Source organism: Cavia porcellus, unplaced genomic scaffold (genome assembly GCF_034190915.1).
Source record: "Cavia porcellus strain 051 isolate PalLab524CR breed Dunkin Hartley unplaced genomic scaffold, mCavPor4.1 scaffold_30, whole genome shotgun sequence".
NCBI lineage: Eukaryota > Metazoa > Chordata > Mammalia > Rodentia > Caviidae > Cavia > Cavia porcellus.
The window spans coordinates 48,092,507-48,113,977 of NW_026947513.1; the positions used below are offsets into that span (position 1 = coordinate 48,092,507).

The window sequence follows — 21,471 nt, forward strand, 5'->3', positions numbered from 1 at the left end:
CTGGAGACTGAGCCCAAGGTCTTTCGACTGGGCCACCTTCCTGGTCCTTTTTTTTTTTTTTTTTTTTTAAATTTTAATACAGGAGCTCCTTAACTTGGCTAGACTCCTGCTTCAGCCTTCCAAGGTTCTAGCATTCTAGGCATACAAGACCATACCCAGCTGTAATGGGTTAACTTTAAATTGCAAAAAACTATTTCTGCCAAAACTTTGTATTCTAAATATCCAGATTTCTTCAGTAAATTTCTGGGTAAGTGTGTTCTCATAAATAAAGTCTTGCTAGATACATTTTTCTGTTATCCCACTTTCTTACTTTCAAATTAACTAATTTTTAAAGCGTAAAATTTAAAAGTAATTGTTCCATCATATAAAAACTTTTAATGCACACAAAAAGGAAAACAGTGCCACACCAGCATTTACAGTACAATCTCAGTTTTTGATTTTTCTTTTCTTTTTTTTTTGAGACAGGGTCTCACCACACGACCAGGATAGACTGGAACTTGTGATTCTCCTGCCTTGGCCTCCTTAACAGCTGAGATTTCAGGCATAGACCACCAAACCCAAACTTCAATTCTTGACACACATCTGGGATAGTGTGCAGAGGGTAACACTCAAAACTATGAATTGATTTTGACTAGGATCTTCAGAATAAAGACAGACACGCCTCTAAATAAAGCAGAGGAATACTTGAATGACTTATGTAACAAAGTTTAAGATATATAAAACTGTAACTTCATAAATTAAAAAAACACAAAGGCCATCCTCTACCTCCAAATATGAGGGAGGGTATGTACTGTTTTTAAATATTCTAAAATGTTTATTTTATTGCTTAAATAAATTTTTTCCAAGGTTAGGAATTTAAAAAGCCCTTATAAGCTTTTCTTTAAAATTGCCATTAACTCTTTTTTCCATTAACATTGAGCATTTATACAAATATTTAGTGAATACTTATCAGACAGCAAACTTTACAAACTAGATTATCAAACAGCAAATAAAATTAGTCTACTTTCATTCAGTATGCTGTTGGTTTTGGATCATTATAGGTAGCTTTTATCAGATTGAGATAAAGACTGTTGTAATTTCCCATAGGGTTTTCATCATGAATGATTGTTGGACTTTGTCAAATGCTTTTTCTGCATTTAATGAAATGATACTATGGTTTTTGTCCTTGGCTCTGTTAATACGGTATATTTATTGATTTGCATACAGTGAACCATCCCTGCATCCCTGTGATGAATTCTATTTGGTCACGGTACATAATTATCTTCTTGATGATTTGCTGCATATACCTCAGCGATGTATGTGTATCCATGTTTATAGTGGCACACTTTGTAATAGCTAAATCTTGGAAACAACCTAAATACCCTGCTGCCAAAAATGGACAAAAAATGGTTGGTGTTATTTTTAACAATGGAGTATTACTCAGGCATAAAAAGGGATACACTCAAGCCATTTATAGCAAAATGCATGGACCATAACACCATACTCCTTTAAGTGAAATAAATAGGACACACATGTAAATATTGTATTGTCTCTCTGATGTGAGAAACTGAAAGTACAAATAATGGAAATATGTAATAGATATTGTGAAATAGGAAGAAACTGTTCAAAAGGAAAGGGGAAGAAGGGGATGAAAGAAGGGAAAAGAAAAATCTAAGATAAAAGGATAAAATGGGAACAAACTTTACAAATAAAAAGGAGAAGGGGGTTGAAGGGAAGGAAGGGGAGTGGGGGAAAGAAAGAGGAACTAAGATACATCATGTACAGTAACAAATTTCCTATGATGAATATGATCATTATGTATAACTAAAACAAAAATAAACAAATACCTCCAAAAGTCTATAATCCAGATGAACTCAATCATGACTTCTGACCAAGGTTAATATTAAAATCTTTAATGTTGGGCCGGGGATTTAGCTCAGTGGCTTAAGTGCTTGTCTGGTTAAGTACAAGGTCGTGAATTTGATCTCCAGTATCAAAAATATAAAGTAAAAATTAAAATAAAATAAAGTAAAATAAAATCTTCAATCCTTTTTTCCTCTTCTCTGTTTAATTACCATCCCCCCTTTTCTCTTCTTTCCTAATCTAATAAACAAAACTTAAAATTCAACTTAGGACAGTACAGAAGAGATTCACCATATACAGTATTTAAATACAAAATACCTCACCCAGATGTGTCATAAGTACAGAATAAAATACAGCCCAGTCTTGTCAATGTATAAATAATACACTAAGCAAAGAAAGAAACAAAGCAGCTAGCTCCTCTTTTTACATCTCCAGTGTCTGCTGGACTCTTGCATTTGTTATCTCTCTCCATGACAGGTCTTAAGTTTATTGTTTTTCCACTATTTCACAATAGGCTCTGCACACATAAGACAGATAAAATGTTTATCTACCAAATTTGTCTGTGTTAGAATTTTCAAGTAAAAATAAAAACAAATACATACATAATACAAATTAATGCTTTTGTTTTAAAACAAGCTAACTCTACTACTGCTGATGGTAACACAATGTTTTCAATCTGGTTAGCAATACACTGCACATACAGACAAGAGAAAAGAACCAGGAATAAAGGTTGAAATTTTGAATAAAATCTTAAATCTAAAAGCACGGAGAATAGTGAGGAAGTAAAAACTACTCAAGTATCCATGGGAGCCATCATACTCACTGGCTCTACTTCTCTGGTTCCTTGATGGGGTCCCTGATATCAAGCCCCAATTAGTACAGTATCAGAATACCAGTTATTAATCTGCTATTTCCAGCTTAATGTACTCCTAACTAACCTTGAATGACTTGCCTAAAGGCAATTATTTCAATTACCAAAAAAGTACTCTTTCAGACTCATAATTAAGAAATTTATTGCCTTCAACTGTCTTAATCACCAAGGGTTAGGTTAGAAAATGCCAAGTGGAGCAGGCCTTCCTACTGCCCTGACCTTGTCCATACCACAGTCAAGACAGGGGTTGTCAAATACAGAGCATTTCAAAGAGTATGTCTGTGGCATTCCAAAACTCTCAAAGTGGATATAGACAGGATTTCTTCACTACCCTCACATACAATAATCTCAGGTAGATGTGGTGGCCTATGACTGCAGTCCCACCTACTTTGGATGTAGAGGCAACAAGAGTACCTCAGTCCAACAGCTCAACAACCATTATGCCCATTACAGTGAAATGCCATCTCAAAACAAAGAAACACTGATCTCAAACCGGGCATGGTGGTGCACACCTGTAATTCCAGCTACAGGAGTACTGTGTTAAGTTCAAAGCCAACAGGAGCAACTTAGCAAGACTTTGCCTCAAAGTAAGAAATGTTTTAATGCTGAACATAGTGGCACACACAGTGAAGGCACTGCAGTTTAGACCAGTGTGGGCTACAGAGTGAGTTCAAGGCCAGTGTGAGACTCTGTTTCAAAAAACAAAAACAATAACAAAAACTCCAAAAAGTTTAAACAGAGTTGAGGATGTACTCAGTATTCCCTGCCTGGACCTAATCTCCAGTGTTTGAAGGGGTGGAAGAGGTCATCAAAAGGCTATCTCGACACTAGAAATGTTACGGTCATTTAGAACTTTCACAAACATTTCAGATACATAGTTACTACCAAATCCCCAACAAGAGTAATATGTTATAAGAAAACGAAGGGACTACTTACACAGACTTTATGTGCATAATAGGTATCTCACTGTACACATTATGGAATCAAATTTGACCCATACTCATATTAATTTCCTATTAAGGTATTTTGAAAAACCTATCTACCACCTTCCTTTTCAAGAATACATATGCCAATTTTTCCTAAATCAATCCTATTACTGGAAGGCTAGATACAGTACCTACTAGTTTGCAAACTTTCAAAGTGTAACTTCAGTGCCAAACATAATTGTGCTTTTATGTACTTGAGGTACTCCCACTACCACTACATACAAATTTTATAATTTTCAGTAAAATGGTCATAGTGAAGTTAAGATACTTGCAGTTTATTTTTTCAACATTTCAGCATGCTTAGAAAGCTATGTACAATTCAATTAGAACCACTTACAGTACCCAGTCTTGGGGTCTTTTGCAGTCTGTTGTCAATCCTTGCATACTCATAATACTATCAGATTTTCTGATACTATTTAGATTTAAAATTTAGATTAGAAAAATACACTTTTAGAGATGTTTCTCAAAAGATTTTTTAAGCTAAATGTAAGCTTTCAAAGAACATAAAACAATACCAATCTGATATTAACACAGCATCAAAATAATATTCCTTCCCTCAACAAGTACTGTCTGAAGGAGACCCAATGGGTCCTCTGTGAAAAGGGAAGAGCTGTTATTATAGGAAAAAAGAAGGGATGATGGTAATTTCTATTTCCTTTCCTGTTTCTTGCAATCGTCCAGAAGGCACTCCCTGCCTCCAGTAGATATGCCTCTACTTGATCACATGACACCTACCTTAAGAACAGGTACTCTTAGTATATCAAAAAAAAAAAAAAAAAAAAGGCCAACTTATTGAGACCTGGAGGGAAGAACTCAAAAGTTACGGCATATTTCCAAGTTTCTCACAATGATTTTTTTAAAGTTTCCTGTCAGCTTTTTTTTTTTTTTTTTTGTGCTTGCCAGGCAGGCACTTGTGCCTCTGAGCACAAGTCAGCTTTTATGGAGTCTAGAACTAACACACAAAATCCAGAGTGTGGGCCAATCAAGAAATAATAATGCATCTGACACAAAAAGTTGTATGTGAAAATCCATGCAACCTTCTAATTTCGAGGAATCAATCCCCATAGTTCTTTCACCTCAGTCTCTAAACACTCTGTGGTATTGGCATGTGCTAATTTCCCCAACAGTGGTAGCAGTAGTTAAGACAAATAGATCTCAAAACACATCTTTTTCCTATTATGTGATGAATATACTTGGAGCTTTTTAAAAATTTAAAGGTTACAAAAGGACAAGATGAACAACAGGTCTTTTTGTATGTTCCTGCATCGAAATGGCTCTTACACCAGTATGTACAGACTATCCACGAAGACATGAGCCCTGCTCCTTTGTTTCCTCTATATCCATACTATAATTATTTTACATTTTAAAGGTTTATAACACATTCTACTCCACAATACAACTGAGCCCATCTTATAGGCTCAGACAAGCTATGATGATTCTAAAAACTTAAAACCAATTAAGTGCGCTTATAATGTAATTGAGAAAAAGCTAGTCTCTGTAGTCAGATATAATTTCTACCATTTACTCATTACTAGTAGAAGAGTGATTCATGTATTGCACACTAATAAAACTAAAGTTCTTTTAACTCTTCGTTGTTCTTGAAGATCCAAGTTGGCCTGTGCAGTTTTCACTGTTTCCTCGCACATCCCCCCATACAAAAAAGATCTTAAATTATCTTTTACAAGGAACTATACATTATCTCAAATACCTTTTCACAGGGTGAATGGTCTGCACAAGTGTAAAAAACATTGTCCTCACAAAGCAGTGGGGTTAAATAAAGAAAATTTGGGTCTAATTCTTGGGGGCTTTTTTTTTTTGGAAAGGTAAAGTCACTGCTTTGCTATTGTTAAGCATTCAGTGTGACTGCTAAGAACTCATTATTTAATTTTTCATCTTTTGTTCCTTCTGCTTGCCAGAATTTTTTTTTCTTTTTCATTCTTTGAGCTCTGAAATTTTACCAGATGTGGATCTTTTCCTATTCATCATGGATAGGTACTTTCTATCTGAAATTGATTAATTTTTATCCAGTTCAGGAAATCTGCTTCAGTTTTTTTTTGCTTCATATATGTAGATAATTTCTCCTCTTAATTCCAAATCAAATCAGTTTTGATTTATGCTAAGTAGCTATTTAGTATTTAAAAATTTTTTTTGCTATTTTCAAAACCTTTTCTGATCCCCTCCCTTTTAGTGGAATTATGATTATTCACTGCAATGTATTCTTTTATTCACCTTAATCTACTTCCATTCTTTTGATTTTCCTTAATTACATGGTTAAGATTTTCAGAAAAAAAAAAACCTGTTATGTTAGTGAGGTCAGTAGATCTTTAGTATTTTAAAAGGGTATGAATCTTAACAATCCAGGCTCTCTAAGCAAATGAAGGGTTTCTCTTGTTAAACAAGCTGTTTTCTAGGCTCTATGTAATACAAGAAAAGCTGCTCACACATGGAAGACAAAAAGCTGCAATACTAAGACTTGCTCTTCAGGCACTAGCATAAACGCAGGACAATCTGGTGGTAAGACTAGAGTAAGAACCTTCTCCTCATATGAAAAGACCTCACACATGCTAAGGCAGATATGCAATTTAAAGCAATTTGAGTAGCTGAATCTGGCCAACAGAATTCACGTACTATATTTTTTGTTTCAGCCAATAAGCCGGTAAGGGAGACATTTGACTGTGAACTGGTTTTAAGGCAGACTAAGGATACAAGTGAAACTATATTCCACAAAGCAAGTCAGGAATCTTTTTTGGTTCTGGGATTAGGAAATTAACATGATCACAGGGCTTGGGTACACAAGGTGCACACTTGTTATCCCAGAGGTCAGAAAAGGGTATGAGGGAACAATGGAGCATGAACACTAAGAGAACAAATTTTAAGGTGAATTTACCCATATTCGACTTCCATCATTTACTCTGACCATAAACAAGTGACTTATTGTTTGCTTTAATATTTTTCAACTACCAAATATATGGATATTATCTACTTGCTAGGGTTGTGAAGTTAAATGAGGTAATACACACAAAGCAATTAGAGCTGTCCCCAGAACACAAATAACCACTCACCAAACTATAACTAAGGTTATCTGTAATTACTTAGTACGTTAAGTATTATAAACATCTGGAAAAATGTCATTTGATCTGGCTTTTACAGATGAAACAATCAAGGGCTATCCAGAAAGAATAGACATAGGGCTTGAAAGCTGAAACCTGACCCACAAGATCTTTATTACTACAAAACCAGTACAGTTTTAAAAATTTGATGTTGACAAATATATCATAAAATAGCAATTATAAGAACAGAACCATGTACCTTTAGTTCAGTACTTTCTACCACTAGAAATAGGTATTACCCATAATTCAGAAATACGTATGATCACAATATGAATATTTAAATGTTAAACTTTTTTTTTTTTGTCTTTTTCCTTTTTATCGGTACCAGGGATCGAACTTACAACTGCCTGCTTGCAAGGCAGGCGCTTATGCCGCTGAGCTAAATCCCCAGGCCCTAAATGTTAAACATTTATCATAGTGAAAGTCACACTGCCTGCCATTAATCCCACTCAAAATATTTCCCTGCTTTTGAACTCACTTATCCTATCATTGCTGTCTCTTTCTGAAGTTGTTCCGGAAGCCCTTTTTGATTAGGGTCTTCATAAGGTGTGATCAAAACTGGAGTAATCGGTGCTATCAAGTGACATCCAAAGGAGGAGGTTTGTAAAAACAGTACAACACGTCTTTCTATACCTTATTCACTGAATTTGGCACCGTGTAACTTCTGGCTAATCCTCGAAGTCAAAATGACAGTGAAAACTAAGTGTTTTGAATTGATTGAGGATATCAAGGAAGCCATGCCAGGTCAAATACAGAGAGGGCACTTCCAGAGCTGCTTCAGAAAGTGGCAAGAACGATGGGACCACAGTATTCAAGGGAAGAGAGTGTTCTGGAAAGGATTAATGATAATGTGTCTTTTACTATAACACATTTTAAAATTAAAATACCATTTTTCCATCATACCTCATATTCATACATATGTATATACACACAACAATGTATATATGAATATACACAAAATCAAACAATGTCAACTGCAACACTATAATGGAAGAACTATCAGGCACAACCAAAATTTCCGTAAATCAGAAAACAGGTCATGATACCTGATAAAGGAGTATTCCAAACATTCCATAGCTACTGAAGGCAGTCAGATAATTTTATGTATTCACATGTAAAGAATGTACGACAACCTATTAATTAAAAACAAAGTTTCAGACACTTCTGTACTTTCATAATGCTCTAACTTCAGAAAGACAAAAATGTGTTTGCACTAATGTATACTATAGGTACAAGTGTGTGAAAGTGTACAAAAAAGGAATAGAATTGTAGTACATACATTTAAACTTTACATTTGCAATATAAAAGGAAGACTTTTTAAGCTCTTATTCCGTATCTTCCACTACAGTTTATATTTCTTAGTCTTTATGTTTACTACATGATCTAATAAAACAGAAAAAGATAATGGACCATGCCTTTGAGATTCTTCCAGCATAATAAAAATACAAAATACTACTCACAGTTTAATATAACTGGTGCAAACTTTACGACAGGCTTGGTTTAGGGGATATTATCCTATTTCCCCAATGTAAATTCTTCTACTTTGGCATTTCCTGAAGAAACTATGTAAGTTTTAAATCATTCTCAGTTTACCTGAAATATATAAACAGTAAAAAACACACAAAAACAAACTAAAAGAGCACTGGAATAACAGTGCAAGAGAACTACAAATATTCCAGTTGTGTGGGTTTATCATCCTGTATGAAGATGTTCAAAGACAGCCTAGGCAAGACCAGTAACAAACCAGTAAGAACACTATACAGATGTCAGTGCTGCTCTTTTTCTCTTCATTAAAGTACTTTTATTTCTATACTAAAAATTTATAGAGAAAAAGAGGAAAGTAAAGAAATCATACCTATTTTCAGTCCTAGAAACAAGAAGAAAAAATTGTTTCAACAGATCACCACTTCAATTAAATGAAAAACATATAAAGTTAGTTTCTAAATCACGAAATCCCACACAGATGTTACCTGCTTATCACACAACAGAGGAACTGCTCAGTTCAGCTACTTTTAGCATACAGGCATTAGGGTCATACAAATGCAGCACACCATATATATAAAGATGAATACATGGAACAGATAAAATCTAACTTATTATTCTTTAGTACAAACACATGAAATAAAGGTAATGCTTCCTAACTACTTTTAAAATATGTTTTTTTAAAAAGGGGGTAAAGGAGCTGGGGATATAGCTCAGTGGCATAGTACCTGCCTGGCAAGTGCAAGGTCCTGAGCTTGATTCCTGGTATCAATCAAAAAAATAAAATAAAAATTTTTAAAAAGGAGTAAAGTTCTATTATAACAGAAAACTGGTAAAAGTCAAGTCATCAAGTAAGTCTTGAGATAATAAATTGTACTTCAAACAGACTGTGAAATTGCTGTCACTCAATAAGAAAATACAAATTAAGGTTCCATCACCGTAATCCCACATTAATTTGAAATAAATCAATTAAACGTTAAAAATAAGGCACAGACTAGTCAAGAGGGGAAAGCAACCCAAATGACCGTTAACTGATGAGCACATAAACAAAATGTGAGAAATTCCTACAATGGTGTATCAGCCTTACAAAGAGGGAAATCCTGTCAACTCACTACACAGATAAATCCTGAGGACATTTTTAAAAACTGAAATAAGACAATCTCAAAAATATAAACACTATGATTCTACTTATATGAGTTATTCAAGGTAGAAAATTCATACAAACGGAAAATACAACAGTGAGTGTCAAAGGTTAGGAGGAAGGGGAAATGGGGAGTGTGCTCACTAGATACATAGTAGCTTTGATTCACAAGAGGAAAAAGCTCTGCAGTGCTGCACAACAATGTGAGTACACCTCACACTCCTGAACTGTTCACCTAGAACTGGTTAAGATGGGAAACTTTGTTTTGTTGCTTACCAATTTTTTTTAATGTTAGCTATTATAAAAAAGTATACATTATATTATTGAGTTCTAAAAATTATTAAATTAAAATATCAAATAAAGTACTTGATCAAACTGCTTCCTAGCACTTCAGCGGCATTTGTAGTTAAAACTCTAACATGTAAGATTAAAAGGAAAAGGGATATGTATAAAACAAATCTTTACAAGACTGATACAAGGAAGGAAATGTTTAGTTTCAGCAAATTTGAAAATCTCAAACACGAAATGGATAACCTTCAAAAATATACATTAAAATATTAATGAAATAAAATCCAACACTAGTTAAATTATACCATACTATATAATATCAATATTCCAAACAAAGCTTGCTATTAGGTAATGTGTGACTGTAAAATAAACAGATGGGGTAGGGAAAAAAATGATCATTTCAACAGACACCAAAAATATGCTTGGTAAAATTTAGTACATTATTTCTGACAAAACTTTGTGAGCTAATATAATAAATTGGCAAAGAATAACTATATTATGCTCAAAAGTGACACAACATTACCATTAAAAATAAGAAAAGCAAAGGGTGGGATCTTTTACTACTGAGTATTTTGGTAGCATTCAAAACTTGTACAATAAAGAGAAAGTAAACAGCATAACTATTAAAAACTACATAATAACTTAGTGGAGTAAATATGATAGTATAGTCATAAAATTCAACAGAATAAATGACTTACAAGAATTCAGTTTAATGGCCATAAATTTGATCACAATATCAAAGTCTCATATTCCAACAGTTAATTAGAACATGTAGAAAATATATAATCATGAAAGCAATAAAAACTATGAAATAATCTCTAATAAACCCCACAATAAATATACAAAACCTAGACAGAAGAGCCTGTTTCAGGAAGAGGATACACACTATTACACATCTACCTACCCTAATTAATCCAAATTTCAAGTTGTAGCTATCAAAACATACATGAGACTATTCTACATAAATTTTTTTTTTTTTTTTTTTTGTCTTTTTCCTTTTTATCGGTACCGGGGATCGAACTCACGACTGCCTGCTTGCAAAGCAGGTGCTTATGCCGCTGAGCTAAATCCCCAGCCCCTTTACATAAATTTAAAAAAGATTATGAAGTGTATCTAACAAGTTAGATGCGTAATACCCAAAATTCCTGACAAACAAAAATTAATGAGTTGCCTTCTAAGACATAAAGCATATTAACACATTATGCTGAATCATGTATTTGATAACTTGACTTACTAAACACAACTAGTAATAATTAAAATAGGTGTGGCCACAGGAATAAGCAAATGACCATCAGGAATCTGCAGTGTTAAATACTCAAATTCCCTATCTGACACACAGAAACCATCTTCTTAGTGCTAAGGAACAGACACTGGATTATATTAATGTATGTGACAATAAAGCTTGATCAACACGGATTCAATTTCTCTCTTCAGCTCCATTTACTAAGCCTACAGGCAAAAAAACTTAAGAGAGAAAGAAGACAAGCAAAGAGCCAAGTTTCCTTCAACAACCCTTAAGGGGAAAGGATATCTAACTGAAATCTAACAAGCCATGAGCCAAGGGAAAAACGTCCTAGGGAAGTAAAAAGACCCCATGCCAAAACGTCTGCATGTTCTAAGAACAGAAAGGCCAGTCAGACAAGAAAGAAGACAATGTAAGAGAAAGCTGAGAAGGATACAGAATCAACTACAGTGACACAAGTAGCCATATTTTCAGACCAAATTAGAAACTTGGATTTTGCTCTAAGGTAAGTAGGAAGTTAAGTAATTACCCACATTTCAGAAAGATAAGCTTAATTACATGAAGAAATGAGGTATGTGAGAGGAAAAGGATACTCACTATGAAAGCCAAGGTAAAGTAACAGTCAGTGCTTGAGACACAGAAGTGGGAAACTCAAGGTATACTTTGGAGGTCTGATGTCAAATATTCTTTCCTTCCTCACACTTCCAACATACCTTTTAGCAACAGGAATGCTTCTTAAGGGAAACCATCCCACAAAGCTCAGGTAGAAATGTCTTCTACACAGGGTAGAAGACAAAGATACAGTCCTGAACAAAACACTCTTCTCCTTAGCAGTGGCTGATTTAAGAATCAATACATAGTTTCAGGTTGTGGCACAGTCCTATAATTCCAGCAAGCCAAAAGGCAAATTCAAACCCAGCCTGGGCAATTTAGTGAGGTAATGTCTCAAAAAATAAAAAAGACCAGGGATGAAGTTCAGTAGACATATGACCCAAGTGAGGCCAATAAGATTATTTCAAAACAGAAAGTGGACTTTTCTTTGCTAGCCATAAGGACAGTGTAATGTCCCAGAATAATGTAAGACATTAATTATGCCCTAATATCTACTCTTTCCTCTTCTAAAAGACCACTTCTCTAGAATTTTATAATAAAGTTCATTCCTACAAAAATAAGGATAGCACATCACATGTGCACCAAGTTTACAAATCTGAGAAAAGTAACTGAAGAAACTCAGAATACTGGTGATGTATTATTTACTTTTTGCATGGCCGGAAATTGAACACAGGAGCTTTTATGTGTCAGGAAAGTGCTCTGTCAGTAAGTTACACTTCTGTCACCTCTACTGGCAATTTATAAAAATCAACCAGGAAAATAAAACAAGCTACAAATTAGGCAGTTTGCAAGCTGAGACAGACACAAAAGCACTCTTAACAGAAGCTCTCTCAACAGCAAATTCCAACTTGGAAGAGTACAGTGACTCGGCCCTCTCTGGCTAGAAAAGGCATTTGTGTCTGTGCTCTAAACACAAGGACATAGATAACTCTGTGATGTCAAGTATTCTCTGCTAGATCATAGCAGAGCAGATTAAAGAGTGTTGCTTTCTCACCCATGATGATGTCTAATGTGTCAACTTTGTTAGGCTAAACTAAGAAAAAAAAAAAAAAGGGAGGGAAACACTCATTTTGTAGCATACAAATACCTTCCACAGTTAAGCTATCAAAATAACTGAAAGGGGGGTTTGTAGATGGAATTAAAGCCCCTCCCTACAGTTACCGCAAGCTAAGGCAATCTTCAGTGAGCCTAACCTAGAGAGACCTGGTCGCTTGAGAGATCTAGCTCTTCCTAGCAAAACTGGGCTCCAACAGCTTAAGAGCGCTTTGGCCTCTGCCCACAATTTTCCCTTCCTAACTCCTGCCTCACAGATTTTGGACTTGTTTAGCCAGCCCTCATAATCTCTCTCTCCTCATCATGTATAAACCTACTTGCTCTGCTTCTCTGGTGAAACCCTGACAGATAGAATATCCCAGAACTATCTCTGTATTTCAAAAAGTCTTAAACAATCAGGAAATCAGGGAAAGAACACACCTAGCACAAAAATGAATACAGAATCAGCAGGCTTCAGAAATTTATAACTAAAAGAGATCGTTTGCTATATACTTAAGTGTCAGATAGTCCTGATTAAAAATAAAATAGAAATCACAGTTTCTGAAAACTTTTACTACCAAACTAAAGACCTACAAAAACTTACATTTTAAAGTTTAAGAAAGCCTGGAGCCTGCCTCTGAACCAACTGGTAGGTTGTAAACCATACAAAAGTGGTACAGTTTAGGGATATCATACACTCCAACAACCTACTGTACTTTAGGGTACAACCGAAGATGATAACAAAAAAGGAAGAATCACCTAGAGAACAAAGTTACAGATATAAGACAACAGTCAAAAGTACCCCCCACACTCGTAATTAACCAAGGAAGTTATATAACTGCCAGGACAAAATCATAAATGGAGATGCAAATTCAAGTCACTGGCATGTAAATAATGTAACAACAGAAGACGAAACACAATCACCAAAGAAATGAGATGTGATACAAAACCAAAAAAAAAAAAAAGCACTTATGTTTTAAATGAAGGATAAACATTAACACTAGTAGAAAGAAGTGGGAAGTTCAACAAAAGGCAGCGACTAAGGTAGACAAAGCACAGGATAGCATTACATAAAAGAAGAGCATTTTTTAAGAAACAAGGATTGGTCAATTGCAATTAAAAGGAGTAGGCAGGAAATGAACATAGTACTTAAATGTTACCTACAAAAAGAGATCCACGCATCTTTGGAAAACAAAGTATAGAAGTGTCCGAGGAAGTGTTTTAAGATGTTTTCAATAAAGGAGTGAGGAAGGTCTCTACAAGTCATAAAAGAACAATACAATCAACTAAAGTAATTTTTCCACGTTGTGAAGACAATGTAAGCAGAGGCTAGAAAGTCCATCAACAGCAATTCGCGGTACTAATAAATGTCTGGAAGCTACAAGCTACCACTGTGGGCACCTCTCATAATTGTAAAGGCCAAAGGTAACTTGTATTAACCTCATGATGTCTCAATAAATTTAGTATTAAAAATGCATACAAGTTTTTCTGATATTACTTGTTTGGCAGACTGCATATGCAGTAACACCAAAGAAATATTTTTATATTCAAAAAGAATTTCCATAAATAAAAACATTAAGGATTAATTCCCATAAATACAAGCACTCCCAACAAATAACTAAAAAAAAAAAAAAGAGGAGGGGGGAATCCTAAAGAATGATAGGTTAAAGACAACAAAGGAAATTCTCAAAAACACAAGTGAAAAATAATCATAAAAATTTACTCAATGTTGGTATGATATAATCAGGAAAACAAAAATGATATCATGGTACTATTATTAACAGACTTTAAAACCAAGGAAATTTAGCTTATCTAGGAATATCTTGTATATTTTTTTTTCTTCAATACCAGAGATTGAACTCAGGGCCAGTTACATCCCCAGATCTTTTTAATTTTTTTTTTCCACTCTGAGACAAAGTCTCATTAAATTAGCCAAGCTGACCTTTAACTTGCAATCCTCTCGCCCCAGCCTCCGAAATTCTTATATACTTTTGATATCGTGGTAAAACTTAAAAAGCATTTAATGTATATATGCTCTCTGGTTTACCCCAAAATTTAATTTCCAAAGATTTAATCCAAACAAATATTTTCTACTAAAAAGTAACTGTAAAAGGATGTTTAATTCACCATTATATTTGTAATGCAATATAGTGAAAACAATCTAAATGTCCACTAACACCAGACAGAAACTATGAAAAGTCCTACTCATAATGAGTAGACCATGACAAATCCTAACGTACTCTCACACACAGACACATTCATTTTCTCTCAGGAAAGAAACAGAAGATCTGATACTCATCCAGCTGTTAATAGGATTAACTCTGAGGAGTTGGATCAAACCCAGTACATATTGTAAGACTCTTTTTTATAAGTATAAATGCATTTACTCATTTTCATAGCAAAATAATTACCACACAAAGACTTTAAATTGATATATTTAAAAAATGCTCAATGAACCTTTCAGTAGGGAAAATTTCTGAGTGATAGAGCTCTTCCTGACAATTTGACGTACAAGAAAGAAATGAAGACAATATAATAATAATCCTGAAAAGCAAGATTACTGGTGATTTTTATATTTCTTATATTCCTTTGTTTTTGTCAAATTTCCCACAAGTAAATAGATTTCTACAAATGGTCATAATGCTAACTAATAATAATGTTTAACAGTATGAAATATATTTGCATTGTAACTTAAAAGAAAATGATCTGGGCATGGTGGTGTGCACCTGTTTTCCCAGAACTTGGGAGGCTGAGGCAGGAGGATTACTGAGAACTCAAAGACCAATCTGGGCTGCAAATGAGCTCAAGGCCAGCCCAAACTGCATAGTGAGACTGTATCTCAAAAAATAAAAATAAAAATAAAAGGTGTTTCCCACCCTACACCAATCTGTAATTCTACTTCTCCTATTCAACAGAGCTTTACATACAACCATCACCAAGTATAATTATATAGATACTCCTTGGTTACTACAAAATCTTTTAGGGTAAAAGCAGAATGGACGAGATCTAAGTAAAATTCAGTTGTCAAGGACACTCTAGAAAACAGATTGCTGAGTTACACAGAAAACACAGATTTCCAAATAAAACATTTTTACATGCTTAAAATCATTGTCAGTTTTATTAGTTGCATTTCAACAAAATGCTGGGGATTTAGCTCAGCGGCATAAGCGCCTGCCTTGCAAGCAGGCAGTCATGAGTTCGATCCCTGGTACCGACAAAAACGAAAAAGACCAAAAAAAAAAAAAAAAAAAAAAAGTAATTTTTATGAATGTAGGAAAAAAATACCTTTTTCTTCAAACCCCAACTAGGTGATTTTGTTAGGTCTCAAAAATCTTTCATAAATGCTTAGTTAGAAGAACACACTAATATTGATAATTACTTTCTAAACATCACACAGAACTAAAACCCATAACTGTGTGAAGTTCTCATCGATGTTTTCCTATTTATGACATGTATAAATTTGCTTAATATGAACATGTTTAACACGTACAATGATCTTTAATTATGGCTAATTTTATCACATTCACGGGGGAGAGTTGAGATTATGAAATACTGAGAATAGCCACACATAGGAGACACTAAATGTCAAATAAAGAAATTAACTCCTTTACTTTACCTCAATTAAGAGCTACAGCAATTTCCAATCTGGCTATTTTCAGTATTAATCCCAAATAAAAAATACAGAAACAGACAATGACACGTCAAGAGACTCAACTGGAAACAGATTGGTACAACACAAAGACTTTTTCTTCTTGATTTAGCATGTACAAACTCTTGAGTTCAATTCTTAGCACAATAAAAATTTAAGAGAGAATTCTTTTTTCTTTTTTTTCATTTCTATTTCAGTCTCAAGAGGGCAGAGGTAAAAGTTAACATTCTTTCAGGGAAAAGGCAAAGTTCCCTGCTAGAGATGCACAGCTATAGATTAGACAATAAATATGCCATAGCTAGTCTGTACAGTCACAAAATCTCAAGAAATATAAAATGAGTTTACTTATCTTCAAACTGAAGTAACACTAATACTATTCCAGATTTTCTCTATGGCATAACTCAGGTTGAGAAGCTGGCCAATTTGAACACTAATAAGCAATAGGAATATAACTGCTACAATCTTCAGTTCTTCTTAATGATAGATTTCATCCTTAACTCTAAAATCATTTTTAAAACTATTCTTCTCTTTATCTTCCCTTGTTTTAGTCATCATATTTGTGATATAGCAATCAGAAATACACATGATCTGCTTTGTGAGGATATCATGACTTAAGAGTGATCCTGGTTATCTCTAATACCTACTGAAACTTGCCCAACACTAAACTTTTACCCAAAAGCATGCTTTTTTCCGCATTTACTGAAAAAAGCGTTTTTTTTTAACCTCTGACTCAGAAAAATCTATCTAATATTTTTAATCATGTTGTCCACTCCATCAGCACAATTCACTATGATCTACTTACAAGGCTCAAGAGAATTGTTACTATGTAGCACAATTGTTTATAGAGACACTAAACAATACTGGCTACAATAGGAATTGCTAATGTACTCTTATTTTCCCATTTTTTCCTTCCCAACTTTAATTCATCTTCAAGTTCCTTCAGAAGTAAACTTAAAATCAACCCTGATAAAGATCATCTCCAGGGATGGTAGTACACGCCTGTAATCCCTGCTTTCAAGGAGCTGAGGTTGGAGAATCCTGCAAGTTCAAGCCCAGCCTCCGCTACATGGGGAGTTCAAGGCCAGCCTGGACTATCTAGTGGGGCTCTGTCTCCAAAAAACAAAAACAAAAAACAAAGCCCACAAGAATCACACAATATTTGTAAGTTTTGTGGCCAACCGAAAGAGGCAACGTAAGTTATGTTTTCAATAATTATGTCCACGTTAATTCAGAATTTTGAGCACTCTTACAGAAAATAAACAATTCCTTTTCCAATAATTAAAATCCCAAATTATAAATCATGATCAAATACTTACACTGCTCCACAATTACGTTTCCCTTCATGACTAAGAATACTTTCTGAAAACAAAAGTTAAGCACCGTAAATCAGGAAGGCTATTTCCCTCCAGATAGCAACTGTATATTCATATATCTATTTCATAGGCAAAGTTTAAGGAATTAGAAGGGTATTTATATCTACCTATCATCTTCAATTCACTGAGGATTTTTCCCCGCAAAAAAAGAACAAAATTAAGTACAGGTTATTATGGATATTGGTCCTAATAAAAACATAACAGTATCACAGGGACTACATCTCACATTTTAAAGTTAAAATTCTTTCTCATCTTTGATCAAGTATGGAAAAATTATAAGGATCCTTCTTATATCCACATTTTCTAATCTATTTATAAAAAAATAAACTACCTTATAAATTAAACACAAGGTCGCAATAACTAAAAATCATTTTTCTAATCAGAAGGTAGGTAGAGGCATTCTAAAAAGTAAGATTACTATTTGATGGCTATGGAATACAGAAAACTGTTACAATCATAACTCCAATTAGGTTCCCAAGGTTTAAAATGATACTAAACCAGGTATGGTAGTAAATGCCTGTGATCTGAGAGGCAGAGGGAGGAGGATTTCAAATTCAAGTCTAGCCTGGGCAACTTATTGACTTGGTCCTGAACTAAAAAGAGACTGAGTATGTAGCTCAATATGAAGGTCCTGGATTCAATCCCCTGAAAGGGTAAGGTGGGGGTTGAAGCTCCAAAAATTTCCTTCAAGTGGCTAACAAAGGAATACTTACAAAATATCGTTATTTCAGAGATCCGATTTCACAAGTAACTAGAAGAGATAAGTCCTAAGACAAATAATATAAGAGCATTACACCACAGGAGACAGAGAGCAGGCACAGGAGTGGTTTACCAGGAAGAACTGATTAATCTTAGACCTACTATTTTAGACACATCATCTCTGTTACATTACCTTTTTAGAAGCAGTTTACAAACTTTCAAAGATCTAAAAACATGGCTACCAGATTTCCCATTTTTCTTTTAAGAATGTTTCAAAATAACAAGTTGGTAGAGGAAACTGAGCTCATAGATCTCTCTGGGTATTTAGTAAGCTTCTGCACATATACCATGTGTCGCGAGGGTTGGATGAAGAAAAAAATACCTTCACCAAAATCTTATGTATTAATTTCAGGGAATGCATTCTATCCATAACCCAAGTTAACAAACCCTATGTTAAAGGAAAAAAATTTCTGCCTTAGGTTAATAAAGGATTATTTTGAAAAGCAAAAATCTTGAAGGGCAAAGCACAATCAATACATTGTTCCTACAGATGGAATATTTCACTATAAAGTTTTCAGTTTGTTAATTATTCACTATGATGGTGGTAATAAAGACACAGTTAACTGGACTTTCATTTTTTAAATAAATTTTCTAAACAAAGGAAAGAAAAACTTTGGCTAGCCAGTTTATGTTTGTTGGTTTTTCCTGGTCTCAGAGTTCCTTCTCTTACACTACATGAAGTTGTTTGAGTAAGATCTGAAAGGTCACCAGTAGTGCTGTACCCAGTATTACCCAGCATAATGGAGCACATGAATCAAGAGTGAGTGAGTAGCACTGTTTATGAATCAAACAGATAGATACAGGTTAAATCCTACTCTGACACTTATTAGCTATTTGACCCTGAAAAGTTACTTAAAACTCTCCCTTGTAAAATGAATGCCCTCTTCCAACACTTCTATACCCTTGAAGCAGGACTAGCCTTAAACAGGATTATACAATTAACCACCTAACCTCACTTTCATGCTTTCCCAACCTGTGTTTACTCACTGGTGCCTTTTTTTTTTGTGGGGGGGGAGTCCTTTTTGAGACTGGGTCTCCCTATGCAGTTTAGGCTGATCTTGAGCTCACCTTGTAGCCCAGGTTGGTCTCTAACTTGCAACAATCTTCTTACCTCAGCCTTCTGAGTGCTGAGATTACAGACATGCCTGACTTCTGTCTTGAAAGTTTTCTTCACCATTGCTTACCCAATAAGCACAATATGGAGCACATACTAGAAATTCCACATATTTACTGAAAAATAAATAACTATGGTGGCACCTACATCATAGTATGATGATGAAAATGAAAATACACAAAAACTGTTTTAACTTAACTCAGAGCAACGCTAAAAAAGTAAGATATATTACTATTACCATTTACACATAAGGAAACTGCAGTGGAAAGAGGCTAACTTACAATAGTTACAAAGGTGATCAAAGATCTGAACCTATGCTCCAGAGCCACACTCCTATCACTTAGGCTTCACACACAATAGGTACTGAGTACACTGAGTACTGGTTTTTTCTAGGAGGAGACTTAGAACACTTAACAAGAATTTACCAGCTAACACCAATAACTTCAACCCTCTTTCCCACTAATACTAAGGGAAAAACACTGTAAGCATGAAATTTAAAGATGCTTAAAACTAATCATCAGATATTCAGAGAGTCAAGGAAAGGAAGAAGAAATCCTAGTCCTTTAGGTTCTCTAAATGAATTCTAGGTCCTACCTAGGTCCTATTATTCACTCGAGATGATTTTTTTTTATCAAGTATTGTGTTCAAGTTATAACAGAAGACAAAGTAATCAGGACAGAACTACTGCTTCAAAGATTTTAATATCTAGTTTACCAATACTTCTATATCAATTAAAATGATGGATCTAGGGAACAAGTACACTCCTGTGAACTAATCTGCATTTACAATCATAACATTTTTGCATTCATTATAAAACAAAAAAGAAGCTGAAAATAAATGAAATGAATAAAAGAAACAACCTAATTCTAAAATAATTTTTTCTTTACTCTCATTCTTAATCTTTCATTTGTAAATAGATTATCCTAGTTTTGCAAATACTTTCGAACACAAAATACTTCAGCAAGTATTGCATTCAAGTATTTTGACCTTGTTTCAAACCACAGCTTGATATTTTGTTTGAAAATATAAAATCTTAATGAAATACTGATGTTTTTCATCACAGCTGCATGACTGGCTTAATGTGGAATTATGTGCCAATGTTTTTGAAAAAAATCAAAAGAAAGATATGAAAAAACAAATTATCACTAAAAAGTGGAGAAAAAAAAACTAATCTGATCAGGCATGGTTGCACACACGTAAAATTTCAACACCTGAGAGGCTGAGGCAGGAGGACCGCTGCCAGTTTGAGACCAGTCTGGGCTCCACAGTGGGTTCAAGGTCAGCATGGAATACATAACAAGATTCCACCTTTAAATAAAACAACGTGTACTGACCTTAGTTTTCAGAAAATTTTGATTTCTACTTCTCTTATTATCTGCCACAGTTTCCTCTAAGCTGTGTCCTCACTTTTAAAATAATGAGGTTTGGCTATATTATTTCTAAAATGTTCATTTCTGTGAAAAAAAAAATCACAAAACTGAATGATTCTAAATACTACCACAAATTGCAGGTAAGGATTTCATCACATTGTTCTCTTCATCGCTTAAAATGCAACTTGTGCAATACACTATCTTAAAACATCCAGTTAGAATAATGCAACAATTAACCAATATAAAACTATCTTTACACTCTAAAGGACCAAATAGAAACAACAGCAGCAGTATGCATCTTTTTGGTGCACATACTTCATCCAACTCTTACATCTCTATTTACAACTGATCTTAAACATTAATCTGCTCTTATAGAAAAATTTCAAATGTTTTAAGATACATTTCTATTTGGAGAGAACCCAGATGCAATAAATGCAATTTTCAGAAAACTAGTCTTTCACCAAGTTCTACGTTTGTGGAAAGCTGTAATAAGTTAGTAGTACTTCTACATATCGTAATTTAGTTGTGCTCCGTAGAACTCAGTTTTAATCAACTTTTAAAGCTGTTTTCCTCTGCTGTCTTAAATTACAATTCTCCCT

The 21,471-nt window shown here is 34.3% G+C and overlaps 1 protein-coding gene across 6 annotated transcripts in view; it reads right to left on the reverse strand.

Moving 5' to 3' along the window:
* The window catches only part of Ankrd17 (ankyrin repeat domain 17), a 166,101-nt gene that overhangs the window by 143,060 nt on the left and 1,570 nt on the right, over window positions 1-21,471 (reverse strand). The gene's annotated exons all lie outside the window — the stretch shown is intronic.